Source organism: Pteropus vampyrus, unplaced genomic scaffold (assembly GCF_000151845.1).
Source record: "Pteropus vampyrus isolate Shadow unplaced genomic scaffold, Pvam_2.0 Scaffold58, whole genome shotgun sequence".
Classification (NCBI taxonomy): domain Eukaryota; kingdom Metazoa; phylum Chordata; class Mammalia; order Chiroptera; family Pteropodidae; genus Pteropus; species Pteropus vampyrus.
In genome coordinates this window covers 637,734-663,792 of record NW_011888839.1, presented here as the reverse complement: position 1 = coordinate 663,792, position 26,059 = coordinate 637,734, and the positions used below count along the sequence as shown (strand labels likewise).

The 26,059-nt window shown below is 38.6% G+C and overlaps 1 long non-coding RNA gene across 1 annotated transcript; it reads right to left on the bottom strand.

Annotated features, from left to right (window-relative positions):
- Positions 1-15,229: 15,229 nt before the first annotated feature.
- On the bottom strand, positions 15,230-21,664 carry LOC111740105. Its single transcript, XR_002780459.1, has 3 exons — positions 21,489-21,664; positions 16,718-16,860; positions 15,230-16,613 (listed from the first exon to the last, which is right to left on the bottom strand). It is a non-coding gene; the product is annotated as an uncharacterized LOC111740105 (long non-coding RNA).
- Between the last annotated feature and the right edge of the window lie 4,395 nt (positions 21,665-26,059).

Here is a 26,059-nt window from a genome sequence, read left to right as displayed (position 1 = left end):
CCATGATTAAGCAAGTGGAAACAGGGACACTGCAGCCATCCCCCTATCAACCTCAACACAATCACCTATTGTTTATGCTAAGAGAGTTCTTCCAAAAGCAGATGAAAGCATCATGGTATATCTTGGGGCGGAATGATAAAAGGAGGCAAGTAATCAGATTAGCAAGAATCCAAAAGTTTGACCACCGACTGGGTTGGCAGGCTGTGGGGAACAGGAAGAACATATTGCCAGTGAGAATGTAAAATGATACACAGAACCTATTAAAGGGAATTTAATAATCTCTAATGAAAACACATACATACATTTACCCCTTGACCCAGAAATCTTAGTTCTAGGTATTGTCCCCAAAATACAAAATGACTTATGCACAAGATTATTCATTGCAGTGTTATTTATAATAGCAAAAGACTGGAAATAAACCAAATAACCATAAATAGGGGATTAGTTGAAAAGGGTAGATCCATACAATGAAACATACAGTGCAACTGTTAAAAAGCATGAAGGCCATCTCTCTACACTGATGTGGAATGATCTACAGAATAGAATACATGTTAAAAACAAAACCAAGGTGCAGAGCAGTATAGAATGCTTTTTTAAAAATAAGATAGGCAAACTACAAAAATATATTTGCATATATTTGGGATGGGAGGAAATAGGTAGAGGGAATTGGCATGGAATCAGACTATTCTGAATATACTTTGACTATGTAATTTTGACTTTAGAATCATGTATACATTGTACATGTTCAAAATAATTTCAAAATCAAAAGAAAAATATAACTCCTAAAATTTGAAAAAACTAAAGCAAATGACCTAACTTATTTTTAAGTTGGTGGCATAACCACACCAAGTAAGCAATTAAAGGACTTTAGAAAATAGTGTTTTCACTGTAGATTCACAGTGGAATATGCTCTCAGGATAAGTGGATTGACAAAGAAACCTTAAACTTCATTCAGTAGTCTTATTGCTAGTAAAAATATAGATATTATTACTTTCAAACCATTCTTGTATATTATAGGTAAAAAGTATTAGAATGATGATTTTCAGAGTAGGTAGAATCCATGTAAAGGTTAATTGGAAATAATATGAACTTGTGATTTTTCCTTTTAAAAAATATTTCTTATATCCCAATTAGAATTTTTATATTTATTGAAAGAAAAGAGAAACATATACTTGCTTTATCCCTTGAAAAAGGCCTATGAGTAATAATAATCTTGTAGCAATCTTTAGCATTCGTATTGTACTTTCAGTACATCGTTTCTTATTTAAAGGAAAAAGGCTCTTTGGAGGAATGGCAGCTATCAGGTCTGAGGCAAGGAATGTTCATGATGAGCCTGAAACACCCTGTTGTGCCAGAAATCAAGGAAGCTATTGAAGTCTTAAGTCTATGAGACACATCAAAGGGACAAAGGAATCAGCACAAAGAAGCACCCATTGGCAGAAAAAGCGACAACCTGAGCAGCAAAAAAGTGTAAGAACTATAATTGATTGAAATTCATTGATGACATATAAATGCTTGATTTCATTATTAGACATAATTAGGGCAATACTCTGAATATTTTCAGTATTATGAAGAATTGAGCATTCATCCTGCCTTTCCTGTGTGAATTATATGTAGTGGTGTTTTAGCCTGGCTTACACCCTTGAAAGCTGAACCTGAGACAAGGGCTTACTTTTAGGTAGTTTATTTTGGACAGCGATCTCAGGAAACAGCAATGAATGACTACGGAGACTGAAACAGATACGAGGTTGTACTTGAGTTAGTCATCACTGTGGGAGTGAGGCCTTGAGCCTGCTAGACTCTTTGACTTGACATGTAGAATATACTTCATAATTGTTAGCTTGATGCAAAAAAGGAGCAGTTATTTGCCAGCTCCAATCTCCCTTTGGTCCAAATTTCCCCCTTGGGGTCTTAGCCCCCTGATACTTCTAAGCCATCACGTGAGTGCTAGGCAAATATCCCACCCTCATGGAGTAAGAGGAACTCAGGGGCAAAATGTAAGATGTATGTAATGCATACGAGGAGAGATGCTGTTAGGAAGCAGGTTGCTTCAGCAATGGCTGTAGTAAGAGGCAGCTGAGAGAAGGTGAAACAGGGAACAAATCTCTTCTAATGGGGTAACCAAACAACCCAGGCTGATAAAGGAAAGTTCTTATTTATAAAATAATTGCATCTAATAAAAGAGAGAAAAAAGACAGAATAAGGAAATCACCATACTGTAATTCCTTATGAAATAGTTGATTGAGGCAATAATGATCAATAGATGAGAGGCTGATGAGGAACTTTGCAATGGAGGCCTGAGGTTGACATCATCTGCAACCACTAACGAATCTCAGCATCACTAGGAGTGAGGAGTCTACACAAATGTGCCTCCTGGTGTACATTATGAAGTACATAGCACGACTTATGAAATATTTTTGCCAAAATAACTGAATCTAAATCTGATCAGGCCTATAGGACTAACTTCTAATTTTCTAGAAGGAGGCAGCAGAGCAAGTGAAATAGCTTCACGAAGCAAACAGAGCAATCCAGCATGTCAGATATTCTACAGACCAGCTGCCTGGGTTTCTCCAATAAGAAAGGGGAGAAGATGGGAAAGTTGAAGGACTCCTCAAGATCAAAAATTTCTGAGAGGCATAACACCCCAAGTGTAACATGAAGATCTTGTTTGAATACTGATTCTAACTAACTGTAAAAATCAAATTCTGAGACAAAGAAATTTGAATTATAGTTTTGATATATTAGATATTACAAAGGAATTATTATTAATTTTATGTATGAGTATGTAAGAAAATATCCATATTTTAAGCAATATATATTAAAGTATATAGGAATAAAATACAATGTCAGGGATTTGCTTTAAGACATTGCAAGAGGGAAAAAATAGATGAAGCAAGTATTCTAAAATCTAGAAAGTTGTTGAATCTGGGTGATGAGTATATGATATTCATCATACATATTATTTTTCGTATGTTTGAATATTTTCATGATAAAACAATTTTTAAAACTGGCTTGTACCTTATTTCTTTGTTATTCTTTTTTTTAAGGGTTATATCCTTCATGTTAGTTTCTTTTTTTATTAAAAATTATTGGAGTAACATTGATTAATAAAATCAAATAAGTTTCAAGTGTACAATTCAACAGTACATCGTATATATATTGCATTGTGTGTTCACCACTCAAAGTTAGATTTCCTTCCGTCACCGATTATTTGACCCCTTTTACCCCTATCTATCTCCCCTCCCCGCTTCCCTCTGGTAACCATGAATCCACTGTCCACGAATCTCTGTTTGTCATGTTTGTTTGTTGCTTTCAGTTTTATATCCCACATATAAGTGAAATCATATGGTTTTCAACTTTTTCTGTCTGGCTTATTTCACTTAGCATATTATCTCAAGATCCATCCATGTCGTTGCAAATGGCAGTATTTTATCCCTTCTCAAAGCTAAGTAATATTCCATTGTGTATATATATATACCACATCTTTATCCAATCATTTATCATAGGACACTTTAGTTGCTCCCACGTCCTGGCCACTGTGAATGATGCTGCTATGAACATCAGAGTGCATATATCTTTGCGGAAAAATGTTTTCAGGTTTTTGGAGTAAATACCTAGGAGAGAGATTGCTGGATAATATGGTAATTCAATTCTTAGCTTTTTGAGGAACCTCCATATTGTTTTGTATAGTGATTGTATTAATTTGCATTCCCACCAGCAGTGTATGAGGGTTTCTTTTTGCCCACAACCTCTCTAACACTTGTCATTACTTGTCCTGTTGATGATAGCCATTCTTACAGGTGTAAGGTGGTATCTCATTGTAGTTTTGATTTGCATTTCCCTAATAACTAGTAAGGTTGAGCATCTTTTCATATGTCTGTTGGCCACTTGTATGTTTTCTTGGGAGTAGTGTTTGTTCAGGTCCTCTGCCCATCTTTTCATTGGATTTTTTTTTTCATAATAAAAATTTTTTAAGAAGTAAATATCCTCATTTCTTTTATTATAAATAGAAGGAAGTCAAATGACTCGCCCAAAGTCATAAAGCTGGAAAGTGGTGGGCTAGAATTAAAGGGAAAACTCATCTCAGTCCTCCTGTACCTTGTCTTCAGAACTGAATGTACTTATTTATTTTCCAACCTCTGGTACACATAGTTGCTTCTGACACATTTCATCATTGGTCCATGCATTGCTCTTTTTTGTTTTATTATGGTACTAGGCAACCTCCAAGACGGTGCCCAATGACCCTCACTTTCTGGTGGTCAAATCCTAAGTGGTACCCTTCCACATTGTCTCAGGGTTGTTCTGTGTGGTCAATAGCATCCATTAGAAGTGATGGTGTGTTACTTACCATATTAGTTTTATAAAAGACATTGCAGCTTCAATTTCCCCCCAACTCTCAAGCTCTCTCTCTCTCTCTCTCTCAAGCTCTCTCCCTCATTATTTGCACTGAGAGTAGCCATGTCATGAGTAGTCCTATAGAGAGGCTCGTGTGGCAAGGAACTAAGCCTCATGCCAATAGCCATGTGAATGAGCCATCTTGAAAGCAGATCCTCTAGCTCCTTTAGAGGTTGCAGCCCTGACTCATAGCTTAATTGTAACCTCATGAGAGATCCTGAGCCAAAACCACCCAGCTAAGGTGCACCCAGATTCCTGACCCTAGAAACTATGTGATATAACAATTATTTATTGTTTTAAGTTGCTAAGTTATGGTATCATCTGTTATGCTGCAATAAATAACTAATTCGATTATCTATTAATCTTTGTATAATATATACAGTGAACCCACTACCAACACAAGAACTAGAATATTGACAATAGCTTACTTCTGTCAGTATGGCTTTCCTTGATCTCATTCTCCTTACTTCCTCAACCCAAGGTTATCTTTATCCTGAATCTTGTATTTATCATTCCCATGATTTTTCAAAAACGTAGTTTAATAATAATATATGTATTCCTATAAGGTATATTATTAATTTTTTTAAACTTAAAAAGGAGGCTCCATGCTAGATGTGATTTTCTGTAACCTTTTTTATTTACTCAACATTATTTTACAGAGTTTCACCCATATCGATGTGTATACTGGCAGTTCATTTGTTTTGACTGCTGTATAATATCCATTGGGTGAATATACCACACTTTATTCATTCTCCTGTCAATGGGCATTTGCATTGCTTCCAGATTTTTTCTATTACAACAATGTTACCATGCAAAGATTTACAAATGTCTCCAAATTCACATTTCAAGAGTTTATATCTAGCACTGGAATTACTGTGTTGCAGGGAATATGAACATTCAACTTTAATAAATAATGTCAAATAGCTTTTCAAAGTGGCTTTACCAATTTACACTTCCACCAGTCATTTACAAGAGATTCTGTTGATCAAACTCTCTGAACACTTAATATTATCAGACTTCTTAAAATTTCTAGTAAATGTTTATAAAATGGAATTTCATTATAGTAGACCTACAATTCCCTCATCACTAGAAAGATTGAAAAATGTCCTTTCCATTTGCAGATTAGTCCTCAAAGATGATGTGGGAAAGTATGTGTGACTATAATTCTTCATTGTAATTTTTTTTTGGTTTAATTTTTAGGTTGGCCCTTCTCATATTCTCACTCCCCATGTACACAATAGTCCTTTCTTGCCATCTCCTTCTAATGTTCTCAGTGTTTGACCTTGACCTTAAAACAACTGTAGTTAAGGAGGAAATGAACCAAGACCGAATCCCCTTTTTTCCTAGTTTCTCTCCCTATCAGGCATCAGTGTAGAATTAACTAGCAATGCTGCTGGTTAATTTCACACTAGAATTAGTTCAATTAGAACTTGGTACTTTTCTTTTACAGAGGCTCTTTCCAGGAGACTATTTTCTTTTAAGATCTTGGAATGCAAAAAAAGGAAGGAGGGAAGGAAGGAAGGAAGGGAGGGAGGAAGGGAAAAGGAAGGAAGGAAGGAAGGAAGGAAGGAAGGAAGGAAGGAAGGAAGGAAGGAAGGAAGGAAAGAAAGAAGGGAAAGAGAGAGGGACGGGGGGGGGGAGAGAGGAAGGAAGGAAAGAAGATCTGCTGAGAAGGTTTTTACTTGAACATAGACAGCATAAAATGGCCAGCAATCTGGGTTCAGCAGCTCTGTCCTTAATAACTGTATGATCATAGGCTAGTTATTAACCTTTCTGAGTTTAAAATTACTCATCTATAAAACAAAAGTAGATGATCTCTTGGGTCCAGTTAAATATCAAAAAGTTTTCATTCCGTCAATGAAATTAACTAGTAGGCTAATCTGGTCCTTATGGTCATTTCATTCTCTTTGTCTCTTGTCTCTCCTCCAACCAACCTGACTGATCTTGGCATTAACACAAATTCAAGCTTGAGGCCCACTAGAAGGATTTCAGAGCAGGTCCTATCATTCTTCTTTCATTGTTTTGTTTGCTATTGTATCCTTACTCTTAATACAGTGTCTGATAAAAAATAGACACCAAATAAATATTTGTTAGTCAGATGAATAATGAATGAACTAGGTCTTTATTCTTCATTCCCATCTTCATTCCACCATCCCACTCAAATTCAAAGTTATTTGAGTTGTATTTTATTTATGATAAGATCAGGAAGCCCAGAGTAGAGAATGTCTCCATCATTACAAGTTTAGCTAGTTCTCCATTGCTATTTAAACATTTCTCATGAAGATCAAAAAGTTACCACAATCATATGAAGCCAGGGTTGAGAATCACTATTCTATAAAAATTATAAACCAGTATTTTTTTGTTATTTCTTATTGGTTCTTTCTCCCTGTCCTTCTCCCCCTCCTCCACCTCTGCCCCTCCCTTCCTTTCTTCTTTCCTTCTTTCATTTCTTTCTTTGTTTCTATCTCCTTTTAAATATATATATATATATAGGTCAGACTCCATTCCCTAGAGTTCTAGAGTAATTCCGATAGAATTCTATATACAGAAAAACCCTTCTTTTGTTGCATAGAATGTATATATAGGAAATATCAGGTATAAAAGAGTCAGGACATATTGCATTTATTATATATATAAAGATTGATGACTTCAAACTATAGCGTTGTCAAGGCATCTTGTCAGTAACTGCTGATCTGTAATAAATATAACCCCTAAATTACCTGAAAATACGTCCTTTGTCTTAAAATTTAGTTTTCTTTTAAAATAAGAAAATTTTTTTTAGGGATGAATCTATCTATGGTGAACAATCAAATCAGTATGGTTCGTTAATTCTAAGAAGTCACTTTTCACAAATTTACTAAAAAACTCAGTCAAGCCATTCTTTTCATAAGTTCAATGACCAATTCAGTTAAATAAGTCAATTTGAAGCCCCATGTAGACTCAAACTAATTTCTTTCTAGAAATAGCTATTAAAAGTCCCCCAAATTAAAGTCAGTATATTCAAAGTTTGTTATGATGTGGCCCATAGATTAAGAGACCTTTAAAAACTATTTTTTTCCTCAAATAAAGATAATATATCTGAAATGAGAGAGAAAGAGATTCCATTATTAACTTTGGAATAAGGAAGGAGTAATATCAACTTGCTGGGCTGAAAAGAATTTGCAAAAGACCATCTGAGACGATCAGGTGATTAGGAAAAATCATGTAAGGTCATTTCCGAGAAGCTGACAGCTGACCACATCAGAGAGATGTGGTTGTCAACTATTATAGTGTCAGAGCTGTTTCTCAAAATTATCCTGGTTTAAATCAATTGGTAGAGCTTGCTGTAATGTTTTCTGTTCTTTGAAATCATGTCATAAACAAACATCTGTAATATATATGTTTGGATATTATAGGGTTGGTATGACTATGTTGGGAGTGATTGGTTTGAAGTGTATGACAAAATAAAAGGGATATGCTGATGTCAAAGAGATGCTTTATTTTTCTAAGAATGAAAGAAACTGGCTCCTCAAAGTCTAAACAAAGAACAACTCCATAAGGAGACACACTCTTTCCATGGAGAGTGACAGAGCTTGGTGATTAAGGGATCAGACCTAGGAGTCGGACGCTCTGCATTTAATACTCAGCTTTGCTATTAACCAATAGTGCAACATTGAACAAATTATGTAATTTGCTCTCAGCATTTAGATTTTCTTAGCTGTAATATGGCAAGAACAACAATACCTATATCAATAGGTAATTTTGAATATTAGCTTGAGTTCATAAACATAAAGTACTTAGATCAGCGCCTGGCTTACAACGCGAACCCCCTTCATTCTTCACTACTCAAATGTAGTTCTTCCTAACTTCGAATAAATAAAAAAAGATAAAGTATGTTTGCTTCTTATACTTCTAAGAGAATAGCTGTTTTTAATTCCAGAAGAAATCATAGTTTACCCACATAGTGTAAACATGTATATACATAAAAAGACAATTGAAATGCTCTGTTGCTTGTGAATATTATGGTGATTTTTTTTTTTAAGGACGTTGCAAGTTAAATGGCTTAGAACTTATTTCATTTTAGAGAGAAATCCGTTCACTGTTGAAGACATCTTCTGAATAAGATTTCTCTTACAGTTGTTTTTTTTGTTGTTGTGGTGGTGTTTTTAAATTTTGTTTTCCTTTTCCCTTTTTATTATAGTTTTTAAACTTTATATGAAAGTGGAAAAAATAATAAGCTTCTATGTACTTATTATCCAATTTTGGCAATTATCGACATTTTGCACTCCTCTTCCTAAAAATATTAGAGTATTTCAAAGCAAATTCCAGATATCCTAATACTTTGCTTGTAAATATTTCAAAATTTATTTATGGGAAATAATGACTTATTTTTTTAATAAAAAGTAACCGTGATCCAATTGCACCTAATAAAATTACCAACATTCTTAATATTCAAATTGTCTCCAAAATGACTTTATATAGTTGATTTCTTTAAATCAAGATCCAAACAAGGTAAAAATGGGTAGTTTAAGTTATAATTATTTAGTTTCATATTTTGGAAGATGTTTTAGCTTTAGACTTATACTAAAGGGAAATGAATGACCATGGTTGCAATTTGAAATTGAAATCATATGATAATAGAGAAAGCTAGAGTGAGAAATAGGAGTTTTACTGTAGGTTTGGGTTTTACTTGTAGCACTGATCTAGGGTTCTATTTCATGACATTAGATTCTTTTGCTACTGTAGAAAGAAGATAAATAATTCTTCTAAAGTACTTGTTCTATAGAAAGCTTATGGAGTTCAAAAACAGCTTGTCTGTGGGCATTCCAAGACACTGAAGCTGCACGAACTGGTCAAGATCTCAATCTTGAAATCCCATAGATGTAGAACTCCCTCCTGCCTCTCATCTATGTCAGATCCTCTCTTCTCTTTCTTAAAAATAGTATCAAAGGATTTGTTTGTGACATTCGAAACTTGGTTCTCATATTTACAATCGTGCCTTCGTTTTTTTCTTTCTATGCAGGACTGTTTGTAAGCCTCTTAAGGCTTGAATATAATGTTTTTACCAGATTTCATTGTTTTTAATATAGTTTTATATGATTCTCATTGAAGCCCCCAAGTGTTTTTACAAGGAGACACTTTATAGTGTTACTCATAATTTACTTTATAGATTACTCACAATTACCAGAATAAATGAGATTTCCCTTGTTTCAAAGTAGGTGGATAGGAAATAAGTAACAAAAGTAGTATTTAGTTATATAAAATGTTACCATTTGTATGGTGGAGGGAATCTAAAAATAAATAAACCCACATCCTTCTTTGGATTCTTACAATAGAAGCTCCTGCAAATATGAAAACTAATGAGAAAATCATCTTTATTGATTAGGATCTCAAAATAGAGTCTTTTATCTTACATCATTCTTCTTTTCCTCAGGTCCCAATTATTATTTCAAAATTACCACTGCTTCTATATTTCTTTTTGTAATGCCTTCTGGTGTCTTGCTTGTTAAAACTACATAGAGTGGTAGATAAGATCCTAGGCTCTGAAATCAGACAGGTTGGATTCACATCTTGGCTTCATTATGTCCTAGCTGTATGTCTTTGGGCAGATATGTCTTTATTCACTTGTAAAATGGGTATAATATACCTATATACCTACCTTATTATATAATATATTTGATTATAGTTCAGTCAATATTCAGTCCCATTTCCCTTGAGGTAGAGTATCTTTTTCCTTCCTATCAATGTCGGTCTTGGTCATGGAAGGTGGATAGAAGTGACTGTGCTAGTTCCAAGCCTAGCATCATGTTTTCACTCGCCCTCTTGCACTGCTCCCATTACCATGCGAAGAAAACGCCCCAGGTAGTGTTCCTCTCAGAATGACAAGACATGGAGCATATCAGAACCCAACACACACCCTGGAGCCAAGTCTCCCCATTCACAGCCTGAATCACAGCCATGCAGCAGAGCTCAGCCTAGATCACCCAAACCACAGTTGGCCTGCAGACTGATGAGAAAGATAATATGCCTATTGCTGTATGTTATTGGGCTTTTGGGTGGCTTGTTACAAAGCATTATTTCAGGAATAGCTAACACATAATATTATTGTGAAGAGCAAATAAAATAATTTATGTAAATCATTTAGCTTAGTGGTAGGCATATACTCAGAGCTCTGCTCAATTAACATTTACTATTACATTGTTATTATTACCATCATCATCACGGGCATCATCATTGTCATCACTGTCATCACTATTTTTACTATTTTTTTTCTGGGTAAATATATCCAAGTTATATATTACGATTAATTTATAATTTAGTGTTAGACCATATACAGTGAGCAATGCTCCAAGATGTCTTCCACACTGCCCCTGGTATTGACAATAAATGGTACTTCATCTGGCAAATGCTGACATCTCTCTAATACTGCTTGTGGCATATGTGGTTCTACTCCCTTCCCTCCTTTGCCTATTCAGCCTCTTATCCAGTTTGGGAGTATATGTGAAAAACTTGTTACATAAGCATGCATCCAAATATTTTGTCTTATGTTTATGCCAGTGGCTACTGAACTCCATTTTTGCTACATTTGTTCTCTGGTGATCCCCCCAAATAATAGACTAATATCTAGCTGTATGGGCTATGAAAGGGGACAGATAGAAGACGAAGTACTTTGGGGTATAAGTCAAAAAAATTTATATGAGGTAGTAGAGAGGTGGAGACAGACGAGAGATAATGAAAAGTCACAGCTTATCTTTTTCTTAGTTTTGAACTTTGCTTGTTATATAAAGTTTAGTTTCCATTACAGTTAATACCTGAGATTATACTGTTACATATGGTATTCTTAAAAAATATATTTATCAAGAAGACTCTCACTAAAAATATGGACTCCACATTATAATGTACATAATGTCAAGTCAACAAACATTTATCGAGCACCTGCTATATATCTTGTGCTGATATATAACGTATATAATACATGCCATATTTTATTTATTCTAAGACATGCTTCTGTTTACATTTTAATATCTCTGAAATTAATTGGTGGCATGTAGTTTGTCATGGCTGTTGTTATTATCAATATCTCAGTGACACCTATTTCTTGTTCACATGATATAAGATGGCTCCACTGGCCTTTGCTATGGTTGATTTAACTGGGCTTGGCTTATCTCTACACAGCTACACATGTTTTAGAATCCAGGAGGAAGAACAAGGCACAATCCAAGACTGTTCTACCACCATCTCATGATGTAAGGAAGGAGCAAAAGCTTAATTTAACCTCAAAAGCACATTTAAAGCTGCCTGGATATGGCCTTTGCATGTCCGCTCACATTCAATTGGCCAAAGCAAGTCATGTGGCCAACTTGACAATGGAGTGGAGAGATGTTACTCCACCCACCATGAGCCTGGATAGAGGCAGTAGGAGCAGAAATTGGGAACAATAACACAATATAAAACAGCAGCATTTTTTCTTTTTTCAGGGTACACAAAACAATGGCATGTCTTATAATAGTTGGCATCTTAGAGTCAGTGTAATGCAATAATCTACATTAAGATTTAAGAGAATCTGTTCTTTAGGCATAATATTTTCATGAGCTTTAAAAAAATTTCTTTTAGTTAGGTTTTAAGTGCCCAAAGCTGAAATTCATTTCCATGTTTCTTTTTCCTCATTAAATCAGAGCAGTTAATAATGGAGGTAAAAGAGACTCTTTGACACTCTTTTGTTAATCCTAAATCATTATTGTTACCTAATTTATCCTAATTTCAGCAGATAAACGAGGCTGAATTATGAAAAGTGACCTAAGGAGTAGGTTCTTGGTATCATTATTAATTCATTTGTTTATTTACTCACACAATGGATATTAAGAGAGTACCTATGTAGAAGCACTTTCTGGGCACTGGAGATTCAGCAGGAAATAAGGCAAAGTTCTTGATCTTATGGAGATTTTATTCCAGTGGAAAGTGACAGACAATAAACATAAATGAGAAAATTTTAGGTGCTGATGAGTGCCATGTAGAATAGAACTCATCACTGTATAGCAAAGCAGACAGCCAATAAACCACAAAAATGGTTTTAAAAAAAGGAATAGAACTCTTCATGATTAAGTAATATAGAATAACTGAGGGGAGAGTATTTTAGGTGGCACAGCGAAATCTGATAGCAAGGAGTCAGCCATGAAGAGACCTAGGGGAAAAGTGTTTCAAGAGGAGAGAATAGCAAAGACAAAGACTTCAGGGTAGCAGAAGAGAAGAAAGACGACCAACGTGGTGAACGAGTTGGATGTGGTGAATAAGTTGCCGAGTGTTAGCTAAGGTGTAGGTGGGCTGTTGTAATAGAGACCCAAAAATACAATGACTTAAACAAAATAGAGCCCTATGTCTTGCTCATGTAAAAGACAAGAGAGACAGCCCTGTTTCAATGGTATCAGGGATCTGAGTCCTTTCTATCTTGTTGTTTTGCCATGGTCACCATACGACTTCCATCTTGTTGCTTGAGATGGCTGGTCCAGCTTCCATCTTTTTATCACCATACTGATATTCCAGTCAGCAAGAATGAGGGGGAAGGAAAAGAGAAGACATATTCTTTCCATTTAAAGGACATACTGGAAGTTATACACATCATTCTGCTCATATCCTATTGGTCAGAATTTGTCATATAACCATATCTAGCTGTGAAAGAGGCGAGGAAGTAAGGTCGTTAGTTTGAATTCATATAGCTGGATAAACTCTGGTGACTTTCTAAACAAAGAGGAGACAGATAGTTGTTAATGATAACTAATAGTCTTTTCCACAAAATGAGTGATAAATAAAGTTATTAATATAGGCAGAATACTGAGTATGTAGGGTATCGCTGGGCATGACAAAGAGTTTGGATTATATTATAAGTATGTGTATTACTTATCTATTGTTGCTTTATAGATTTCCCCCCAAATGAAGGTGCTTAAAGCCAACATTTATTACCTCAGAGTTTCTGAGGGTCAGGAATTTGGGAGCCGCATAGCTAGGTCGTTCTGGTTCAGGAATACTCAGGTAATTGGAGTCAAGACATTGACTATGGCTACAGTCATCTGAAGGCTTTACTGAGGCTAGAGTCTCTCCTGACAAGATGGTTCATTCCCATGGCTATTGGCAAAAGGTCTCAGTTCCTTGCTGGCTATTGGCAGGGAATTTCAGTTCTTTGCCATACAGACCTCTCCATAGAGCTGCTTGAAAGTCGTCATGACCTAGTAGCTGGCTTCCCCCAACCAAGTGATCCAAGAAAAAAGAGCACGAAGGAAACCACAATGTCTTTTATGTTCTAATCTTGGACATCACACACCATCAGTTTGGTCACATTCTATTTCTTAGAAGTGAGTCACTAAGTATAGCTCATAATCAAGGGAAGGGGAATCAGGCTTTAAACCACCACAGTATGACAGGAATTCACTGAAACACTTTAAGCAAGAGTGTGCAAAGTCTGTTTTACATTTTTAAAGAATTGATTTGGTCACTTTGTAGAGAATGGATTGCACAGGGGTGAGAGTGGAAGCATGGAGCTCAGGTAGGTGGCAATTACTTAGTTTTGGCAATCAATAAATGGGCCTAAGATTAGGTTAGGTGCAGTGGAATTAGAAGTAGTGAGATTCAGGATATGTTTCAGAGGGAGAGAAGGATTTGACAGGACTTGAGAAGATAGATATTGCTGAATCTAATGTTACTGGGTATCACTTCCTTTTCACATTTTCAGCTGCAGTGCTTTCTCAAATTGACAGATCATCAGAGTATTTGGTGAGCTTTAAAAATATAGATTACTGGTCTTCACTTCCAGACAATCTACTTTACTAGGTCTAGGATGGAGAGATAATCTATCAAAACTAGAATCTACCGCTCCAATTATTCAATGAGCTAATTAGAAATGCAATGATTATTGTTCTTGTTTTTGTAAAAGGAGATGTTTACTAGGCAATGGGCCCTATTATCCAAACATTCATTTTTTCACATAACCCCCTACCTCCATCACGTTTAATCAGATATCAATTCCTATGTATCCTGTCACTAAGGTAAATCTTAGAGAGAAAGAATTTCTCCCAATCGCTACTGCACTAATCTAAGTCATCATTTATTATCACTTAGACTATTGCAAACATCTCTTATCTAACTTCCTATCTCTGGCCTCTTCTGCTTTTCACCTGTTATGGAAGTGGTCTTCCTTTTCCACATTGATGATCTTACTGCCTCCATCTTAAAAAAGACTCGGTGGCTTCCTAGAACTCTCAGAAAAAGCCTACGCTCCTTTAGGATGGTGTTTGAGACCACTGGCAATGAGTCTTATCTTACCTTTGGAATAACCTCATAGCCCCCTTTAACACACTCACCCTAGGCCCACCAACTCATTCTCTCTTAACTCTATTTGTACTTTCACATCTTGGCCCCTTGCTTCAGATTGTTCTTTCTGTCTATGGTGCTCCTTCTTCTCCCTCCCTCATCTGACAATATCCTCCTCATCATCCTTAAGCCCAGCTCAGATGGATGCTGCCTCTATCCCTCATTCAGATTTAGTCATTCCATTATCTTAATTCCTGCCTCACTTTTAAAATGCCTTTATTATTTATGCTCATGTTTACAGTGCCTAGCAGTGTGCTTCGCTTTAGTGGGCTGCAGATACAACATCCGCATGGAAAGAGTTTATTTCCTCCTCATTACCCAATTTTTATGTAATGGAGAAAATAAAAGGCAAAATTATGTCAGAAGTCGGTTAATGAAATGTACATGGAACACATACCCTAGGAATCTGTACACATTTAGCAGTCTACACCCATTACACTTCACAACTACATTAATAATTCTGGCATTAATAATTCTGAGGCTTTTCAAAGCCTTCACAAGCCAAATATTTTATTAAGAATTCTAGTGACAAGATCTGAAATATAAAGGTTTATGGGTTTTTTAAAAGCCTTAATCACATTTAGTTAGAAATTTAAGTTAATAAGAACATTCCATTCCCTAAACATTCTAATTAATTAATGTTTAGCATATGGGTCACCAAATTTGTCTTTTCAAAGTTTGCATTTAGAGATTGCAAATAACACTATTAGGATGAATTTCTAGGCCAATCAGGTTTTGATCTGCAGTATTTAATATTTGCACAAATCCACCTTGCCTGACCTTTCAAAATTATTTTAACAGACCTACATTTACTTTCCTAATGGAATGATTTGCTACAAAGTGGCTACAGTAGGTAATCTGGGAGGGCATTGTACATTCTTTTGCCTGTCCAAATCCATCTGTCCTCACATCACTGAGTGTGATCTTGGGATGTAGGAGCATGCTTTCCAAAGAGTTTGACTCTCACTCTCCCCACATCCTGGAATGTGGAGTAGGGTCCCCAACACCTGGCAGTGAATCCTCCCACCCAGGCCTGTGCACCCAGAGATGAAGGAAGAGCATCTGGGGCAGCTGATGAGGTCAGCATGATGTCCAGCGGTGGCGCAGCCGAAGCAGAGATGGCGGCATCTTGCATAGTCTTCCTGTGGTCTGGCCCCTTGAAGCCTTGGCTCCCTGCCTGTTTTCCAAGGCTGTTCTCTCAGTCTCTTCGGATCTATGAGGCCTCTTTCCTCCAACATTTTTCTCCTTTAGAGTTCGTTTTTGTTGCTTGCGAATAAGAACCCTCAGCAATACATTGGCACTATAAGGTGGCAGAGAGTGTTCTAGACTCTGGAGTCAGACTGCTGGCCTACTTAGTGGGCAAATGCTTAATCTTTTCAACCCTCCATTTCCTCATCTGTGAAATGAGACCAAAACCAATGGTTGTGTGAGGACTGAGTAAAACAATCTCTATAAAGTACTTAGCATGGTCCCTGGTCCAAGAAGTATTCAATAAACAGTAGCTTTCGTATTATTAAATTCTATGTTATTGTCTATGAATTCAGGCCACAAAACTCTACCATTCACCATATAAAAAGATGCCTCAGTATGTACTCTGTGTTCAGTATTGCATTTCATCTTTTCCCATGCTGGGCCTTTGTTTTGTTTTGCTTTGTTTTCCAGCTTAGGACTTCAGTGCCTTCCCCTGTTGTGTATCCTGAGACTTTCTTGGGTGGTGCAGCTTCCAGTCACTGAACCTGGATCTTTTCTCTTCCTTCTGTCCTTGCCAGCTCTCCCTCAATTCCAGGCCCTCAAAAGGAGATAAGCTGCACCAAAGACCGACTGACTTCAGATGGAAAGGGTAAAACTGAGTCGACGCAAGAGTCTTTCTTCAGCATCTGGTATACAAATTTCGTAGCTTGAATGAAATTAAAAAACAAGCAAAGAAATACACAGCCTATATCCCAAGACTTATTATGGAATTCTTAATTTATCTACTTACCTTTTGATGAATTTTTTTCTTCCACTGAAATGTATAATATCCTCTCATAGTTAAACTGCAGAATCTTTTCCACTTAACTTTCTCCCTCTGGGATGTAATAAAGAGACAACGTATGGCCCAACAGCACATTGGAGACAAATTTTCTGTGAAAGAAAAATGATTCTTACTACAAGTAATGTTTCTCAAAGGAGGTGGGTCAAAACATAGATATCAATTCTCTGTGAGCATTTACTGAATACCATATTTGCTTTGAGAATATTAAAATGTAGTATGTTACATTTGAAATGTTGAGCATTTTGTTATGGCTATTTTAATATCCATGACAGCCACATGTAGATGAAGGCATACCTCACCTGTCTGGAAGTTGGCAGAGTGAGGATTTTTATCCTGAATTGGCCACTTCCTAGTGTGACCCTGCGCTTAGCCTCACCCTCCTAAGTTGTGAGAAATAAAAGGCATAATGTGTAAAACACTTGGCTTATAGCAGGCATTCAATACATAATAGTCGATGATATTGCTCAACATAGAATTCTTGGAGTTCTAATAATTTTAATGGCACTTGATTATTTATCTGAAGGAAATATATTATTGTAAGTCTATATTAGTATGTATATAAATCAAAGAAAGAGTTCTGATTTCATCAATAGATATCATCAAGGAAGGCAATGACAATTCAAGATAACTCAGATGGTAAGGTAAATTTTATATTTATCAAAATTTTGACTAATTGCTGAAAACGTTCTGTGTTTAAGTTGGTCTTATTAAGATAGTAAGGCCATAACTACCCCAAACTAGTTTCCTTTGAGAACTACTATTTAAATATTAGATAATTAGGCACATAATGCCTCAAATTTACTTTAGAAGTTAGAAAACTCCATTTTTTAATTGCTTAAAAGCAAATTTGAGGTATAGGGTAAATATATGTGTGAGCTATAAGTATCTGTGTAAAAATCTCAGGTATTTGCTACAATGTTCTTTATTCTTTATAACTGAACTCAATCTCTGTTTTACAAGACTACTATACTGGGTAGTGGAAATGAAACCACATCTCAGTTGATTTGGTCCTCTCTTATGCCCACTCCCTACACTATTCTCACTCAGCTAGCATCTACATGGCAGGTGGGCGGGTGGGTGGGTAGGTGGCATTTACTCCTCAGCCAGAGTCGCCTCTCCAGCTAGGATCCTTTGAGATGGAAGTCTTTGTGAAGTTGCTAATCAAACGTTTTGGGTGTGGGACTACTCCAATTTTGCAGTCTCAGAGCCATGCTTGCTCCACTCTTAGCCACACGTGAAGCACATACACATTATGGTGAGTGGAGAGTATTTATGGACACCTCAGGACCGTCCGCCCAGGCTCCTTCATACCGCTGTACCTGCCCCCACTTCATACCACTGTGCCTGCATGCGCAGTGCTGGGGTATTTTGTCCTATAAGGCTCAGGGCTGTTCCAGGCTCCATCTTAGAAGGGAAGCAGGAGTCACCTCTGCTCTCTGCCCACTGCCTTCAGATTCCCTCAAACATAGAAAATGTTCCAGTTGTTCTGGTTAGGAATCTGCAGCGAAGCTTCTCCATCGTCTAAGCTCCTTTGCTCCTTCTTTCTCTCAACCACACAGAATTATGATCTTTTTCTGGATTGGGAAAACATCCTTTGGCTTACCATTTTTTCCCTAATCTGCCTTTTACAACATAAACTTTATAATCTAAATCTTTCAGGTCATCAGGTCTTGATACTCAAAATCTAGACTTTTGAAACTCAGAAAGAGCTTTCTCTCAAACTACTTTTCCTGCCTTGAATTTCACAAGTCCACTTTAAATCTCAAAAGTCATGGACAATTCATATTTTTCTGTGAATTTCTTTTATAATATTCTTACCCTGCAGCAATGGATTCTAAAGTCTAGTTTGAATGAATGAGTGTATGAGATAGAAAGGAATTAGCAAGCATAACGAAACAAAACACTTCTTAATACATCAAAATATTACCTGACCACAAATAGAAGCTGCCTTACATCTCAATTTAGTTTCTTCTCCGTTGTCCAACCTAAATTAATTTCTCATTGAGAGACAAACTGTACAAATAGACAACGGCCAGAACATATAAGACAACAGAACTCTGACCCATTATTTCTGCAGCAACAAACCAGAGAAGTCAAACCACCTTCTATACCACAATCTTCCAGAATGGTTAGGACTGGTCAATGACTGCCAGCTTTTCAGTTCCTCACCACCACCACCTTCCAACTCAGGACCAACTAGAGAAAGCCAAATATGCTCCCCAAACTGATCACACATGATGCTCTGCTTCTAGTCAGCCCATGTTCTGGTTGGCCTTCCTTCAGCTTCTCCATGCCAACAACCTCCCATTAGAGTACACCTGAAGCCTTTTCATTTTTTTTCACTATAAAGCTTTTCTACTCTCATGCTCGCCTTTGAGTCTTTGCCAAATGCAAGTGATGGTGGCTGACTTCCTCTCTCTAAAAAAGCCTTTGTTTGTTCTTATTTGGGTGGTCTTCATTTATTTCCACAGGATTTCTACACCTAAAACTGTTATATTTCAACATACACATTGATAGCTGAGCTTAACTTTTAGTTTTTGAGCATAGAGGTGCTTGAGATAAATAAATACTGAGGTTTGATCTGTGCTTCAATGGATAAGAATTAAAAATTAGAACTCAAATTGACCTTTCCTTAAATTTACAGGTATCAGTATGCTTGCTTCAATGGCTACAGCTGAAATGTTTTTGAATGTGTATATGACAATCTCATTTTTATAAATTATATCACATTCTAGCAAATCACTATTAAAAGGAATCCTGGTGTACATTATATTGAAAATGAAGAGCATTTTTATTATGTAGGTTGTTACTCCTCATGTATCAGGTTTCCTCAAGTTGACACACATCTGTATTATTGTGAAACTCAGTAAAGGAGACCTCGACCAAGACTGGAGATAGGAGGGCCTGTAGGGGGAGCTCTCATGCCCTACCACTCACTGTCCGTTTTCCCAAATAGGAAGAGGTGTGCCTTGCATTTGCAACAAGATGTTTTCTACTCCACTACCGTGGTAGGAGGAAAGTTTTCTCCTTCCCCGACAGTCAATGAGAGACTGTCACAATCCAGCCAATGAAAAGCCACTACACTTCCAACTCCCAGATTTCTCCAATGGACTCTTTGTTGATAAGCAGCTCCTCCCACTTTCTCCTTTCCTCTATAAAAGGAAGTTCTTCTCCTTTGTTCTGTGTACTTGCCTATGGTTTCACCATAGCGTCCATGTCCTGAATTGCAATTCTCTGCTATTCCTGAATAAACCCATGTTTGCTGATAAAGTAACTTTCATTTTTCAGGTCAGCAATATAAATTCAGGCTATTGTAAAGCAATAATGATCCTCAGAAGACCAGATAATACACATTTGCATATAGACATTTGTACTTTTATATTTAGTTCACCTTAATGGACATTATATGGTCTTAACACAACACTCCGAAATGTAACTTACTATTCTCTTTTCACAAATGAAGACTAAAGTAAAATGACTTGTGTAAGGCCTCATGAAAAGATGAAGCCCCAAGCCCCTTATTCTTTTGCAAAAAAACTTGAGTCTGTTTGACATGACTAATTGGGGAGCTTCTTATATCCTTATAGCTGAAGGAAGGCCTCTATTCTTCTGGGAAAGTTGTGGTCTTCACCTTGACACCATGGCAAAGGGGGCAAAGAAAGAATGGAATAATCACTCAGGGATGTGCCTAGCTGGGTTAACTCAGTGTTTAATAGCAGAGCTAATGATGACCAGATGATCCACACATACAAATAGTGAAGCCAGAAAGAAACTTAGGCTTTCTCATGCAAAGGAAGGTTTCTTTACACTGTACATTTGTCCACATTTCTCTTAAAATTCTGATCCCTTACCATGGCCCACAGGCCCCATATAATCTGGCCTTTGCCTTCCTCCTTCGCTATTTCTCCTACCACTCCCCTCCTTATTCTTTATACTCCAGCTACCTTTCAATTTCTCAAACATACTGAGCACATCCATTCTTCAGTTCCTTTACCAGAATACTTTTCTCCAGAGTTCCAAGATCTCTGCATAGGCAGTTCCTTCTCATCTTTCCTGTTTCAGGTAAAATTTCTCCACATAAAGGTCTTTCATTATCATTTTAGTAGACCCCTAATCCTTATACCCACCCTTTGCCAGTTTCTATCATATTGTTCTTTCATGTCACCTCTTTGTACCTAGAATGACCTTCCTTGTAACTAGTTTGCTTATTTATTGTCCCCTCTGCAGACTATAAACTTTGTGATATTTGGGAACTTGTCTGTTATGTTCGCTGTTGGTCTCACGTACCCAGAACAGTGCCTGGAATATAATGTGACCTCAATACATGTTTGTTGAATAAATAAATGAATAAATTATGAATCCCAATTGAGAATCTGATGATAGATATGAACCCATTCCCTAGAAAAAATGCTGTTGGTATATAAATTTTTTGTGCGTATGATTTCAGGCGCTTCCAAAGACCTGGTTAAAACTACAGCAGTATAGTTATACTGTTTCATAATGTTCTTTTTGAAACTGATTCTGAATTTCGTGTTTTGAAATTAGACACGAGCATGAACTTTGAAAGTATGTTTCAGGTGGAATACAACAAATCCCAGGCCAATTGCTGCTCACTGGTTTTAAATAAAATAGATCCCTGATTTTTACAATAAGTAATCCTAATGACCATATTTCATTGAATCAAGATGGCTTTGTAGTACAAATGTTAACTGCTTACCCATATTCAGTTCTCTTCTCCTTTGGGAAACATGGGAGGAGTAAACTTCCCAGCTTCCCTAGCGGTTGGGCAGAGCAATATGACTAATTCTAGTCAATCGATTGGATGCAGAAGTGACATATATTTCAGCCAGGCTGGAGCATTTAGTTGCGAGATTCTCCAGGGTTCCATCTTCCCTGTAGTAGCAACTGTGGAAGCAAATGCTGGTATGGAGATGCAATGCCAAGCCATCGCATGGAGGATAGTTGCTCTGGAGAATCACACATAACTTCAGCAGACTTTGTGTGAGCAAGGACTATAAACCTTTGTTGTTCTGAGTCTCAGAGATTTTCTGATGATTTGCTATTGCAGCGAAACCCAACATAACCAAAAATACCACTGACTGGAAAATGTGCTATTATTTTATATATCACTGAGGGGAAAAAAGCTGTCATAATTGTAAGAATTCATTATGAGATATCATCACAGTCTCAGAGATGTCAAAAAGTGAAAAACGTGGGTTTAAATTAGATAAAATACAAATTGTTAAAAAAATTCATTAAAGCACATTAGCAAAGTGTCCATAACCCCAAATCTAGAGTGACAGAAGTTATATGTTCAAATCCTAATACTTATACCAGCTTGTGACTTAATAACTTAGCTTGTGTAAGTCTTAGTTGCCTCATCTGTGAAATGGGGATAACAGTAGAAGCTGCCTCATAGAATTTTGTGAATATTAAATGAGATAATTCTTATGTTTTCAGCATAGTAATTATTCTGCATATTTTAGCCCTATATTTGATTAGACTTCAAAGCTTGTTCAAGATGAGCATTGATTTCAAACAATATATAGGAAAGTCTCTGTAGGTTTGTTACTATGTTATATTAATCAATCAACAAATACTTATTAATTCCTTACAAGGCATGAGGACAGGGCCTCTGAGTTAAATGTTCTTGGAGGTAACAAAGAAACAGATTTAGAGGTTGAAGGCCAAAGGCAGATCACCGTGGAAACTTCCCATCCCCTCTCCGATGTATTTTCCAGGTAAATCAGGCTAGAATGAATATCAAGAGTAACCTTAAATAGTAAATGAAGTCATAAAAATATACCTGAGGAATGTATGAAAGGTCAGTCCTGTACCTATCTTGGTGAGTGGTAGGATAGTAAAGGGAAAATTGAAGACTTTTTCTATGTCCAGAGCTGTGTGTGTGTGTGTCTGTGTGTGTGTGTGTGTGTGTGTGTGTGTGTGTGTGCGTGTGCGTGCACACGCGTGCATGTGCACTTGCTTGCGCACTGCTGGTTGGGGAGCATAAGGGTAAGTCATAGTAGCAAAAGAGTGGCTCTTCTGAGAAATGTATGAGATTGTTCCTATCTACATAGGGTTATACTCTTATAGACTGTATGAAGTTATCCAGGGAACATTATTGGCCTCATGGTATGTCCAAATTCATAAAGCAACAACTCTCATTATAATTGTCTTCATCTACAGTATACGTAAAGAAACTTACACCTTTGTCATTAACAAGGTGTAACAACCATTAGTTCTGAAGTTATTTCTAGACTAAGTTTCCTCACACATACTCTATGAGCTTTCATTCTATCGCTGAAAGTATGCATTGTGGATTCTAATACAACGTTGTCAACTTAGTTTTCTGGAGGACATATGCCTGTGAAGAAATAGGTGGCTGATTAATATCATTATTTTTATTAAATGCCTGAACCATTGTAGAGTAAATACTTTTCTTTAAAGGAAGTATAGCTGCCTCCAAATATAATTCTGGGCTACAGTTCACCTTTTCTGTTTATTTTATTCTTGTGAAACTGTATCTTAGGACTTGGGGTATATAACTTGTTATTTGATATCAGCTGAACAACAGTGAATCAATTGTAATGGTTCTGGCACCAAAGGAAACAGAGGGGACTTAAATATGTTTCCCCAAAGACAAAAAGCTTCTCTTTGTGTGCACTTTACAACATATGTTACAGTTCTAGAATATTCAAAAGTCAAAAAAAAAGTTTTCTCACTACTTCTCATTAAAGACCAAGAGGACAAAACACAGAAAACAAATTCCCACCCACATATTATTTATCAGATGTTTTAGATGATATTCAAACTGAAAACTCCCCCAAACTCCCTCTTCTCTCTCTCCTGGCAAGAGCATTAGGATGGTATTTCTCACTGAGAAATACACCCACTCTCACACACTCAGTAATGCCCAGGAACCGGGGAGTGTTAGCGCAAGCAGGTTTGTGCTCCTTCCGGCATCGTTGCTGCGTGGGTCATCTTAGGTCTGCTGTGGGCAACAGCTGGCTTCGAGACCTGGCCAGAAGGCTGGGGCTCAAAACCTGTGTACACCTGGGTATCCTCCCAGAAGCTACTAGAAAAATCTCGAATAGTAAATGCCTGTACGCAGAGCGCTCCCTAAAGCCTCATCAATCCTCCTCTCTTGACTTTTCGGCGTCCTAGATAACTGCCCCAGGTTTTCTGACATTTCTCGAGGCAAGAGTTTCGCGCCGACCCCCTGCAGGAGCGGAGCCTGGTTCAGTGGCTCACTCTGGCTTCCTCCTGGCTCTCCTGGGATCCACCGAGCCTCGAGGAGCGAGGTGCAGCTTCCCCTCGCTTCCTCCAGATAAGGAATAGAAGAGGCGAGAGAAATTGCTCAGCTCTCTTGGGTACATTCCCAAGTATTTGTAATTTGGCGTTTATAAAACGAAATAATGCTAAAATGCAAAATATCCAAGGTAGAGTTATCAACCCTCCGGAATACGCTCCCAAATATCTCTAATTTGACGTTTAAGAAACAAAACAACGCTAAAATGCAAATTAGGCAATGTAATATCCAGAATGAGCTTCGTTTGACAGGCCAAACTGAGATTTTAATGGAAAACTAACTCATATCCCCACACAGAATTCATTCTATTTTTGTAAGTTAAAAAATATGTAATTTTAAGTTCCACCACTGTCATAAGAAACACTCCACAATAACAAGCAGGGGAACAATGGACACCCCCATATCGCATTGTCAGGTAATTACGAAGTGTCGCGGCGCGAGAAAGCGAAGCCGGGAACGTCTGCGTGTCCTCCCGCAGCGTGTATGAGCGTTCAGAGCAGCGTGTTTCACGGAAGCCCCATCAAACTGTTCGTGCCAATGCCTCAACCGAAAGAGGGACAAACGCAATCCACGTCTGGCCCTAGGCATGGACCCAAAGGGCCAAAGAGGGGGCGCATGAGCGCAGAGGCACCGAGCACAGCTCCGGGAGAGCAGGCGCGCAGAGAAAGTCTAGGGGAAAGAGTGCAACCTGGCAGGGTGGGGAAGGTCCCGCCCGGGCGTGGCGAGGCCGTCGCGACTCCTGGAGAATGCAACCCTACTCAGGACCCTGAGCTCCCAGAAACACCCAGTCTTTTAAGGGTTGAACCCAAGGCACTGGGACAAGGGTGCGCGCGGGGGTCGCAGGGTAAAACTGTTACATTGTAGCGAGACACAAGTGTGTGTGTGTGTGTGTGTGTGTGTGTGTGAGAGAGAGAGAGAGAGAGAGAGAGAGAGAGAGAGAGAGAGAGGAGAGAAGAGAGGAGAGGAGAGAAGAGAGGAGAGGAGAGGAGAGGAGAGGAGAGAAGAGAAAAAAGAATGAATTCTGGAGGGGAAAGAAGAAAAAAGGAAGCAGGGGGCTGAAGGCCGAGATGTCCTACTTCTAAGTGGTTCATTGAGAGGCAAAAGCTTTCTCGCAAGCGCAGCCGTAGCCCTCGCCGCGTTGGGGACCAGCCGAGCAGGGTTCGGGGACCTCTCCAACCGGCCTCCACGCGCCCTAAGGGGGCCCTAAAGTCCCCCTCAGAGCTGCATTCTATCCTGGCAGCTGTGGGGAGGTCAGGACTGTGGTTTCCTTCCCCCCGCGCCCCCGGCTCTGCAACTGGAGGCTGCGAGCTCAGTCTGCGTTGCCCAGGGGGAGGAAAGCGGCCCTCTTGCAGAGCGACCTCCGGTCCCCACGCCCTGCCATCGCCCAATCTCCTTCTTTCACCCCCATTCATTTTTCCTCGGCAGCTTCTGGGACGGGCCTCCTGGCCCACAGTACGGAGCTTAGGAGCATGCCTGGGGTCGAAGCAGGCCCAGGGGGCGTCGCGCAGAGGTGGCGACCGCGAGGGGCGCCGCGTCCCGCCCGTACCCGCCGCGGATGAGCAGGCGGCCGCAAGCAGCCCCCGGAGCCGCGCGGCACCGGCGTACACAGTGACGGTGGAAGCCACGCCCGCTCGGGAGCTGGGGGTTGTCCTAGGCCCCCCATCTTCCCTCTTCCTCCCGCCCCCTCCCTGCCCCACCTCCCTCCTTTTCCCCCTCCCCGCGCCGGCCCCCGGTCCGCCCCCGGCTCTGCTCGCAGGAGGCGCTGGGCGCCGGGGCTGGCGCGCTCTCCCGGGCGCACACACACACATCCACGCACGCACGCTCCGAGCAGCTCTCTCCGCGCCGGGCCCTCGTTCCCCTCGCCCATGCAGACCGACAGAGCGACGGAAGATGGCTGACGACTCCACGGGGCACCGAGGATGCAGCCCGGCGGCGGCGGCGGCGGCAGGAGCGGCAGAAGCGGCGGCGGCGGCGGGGGC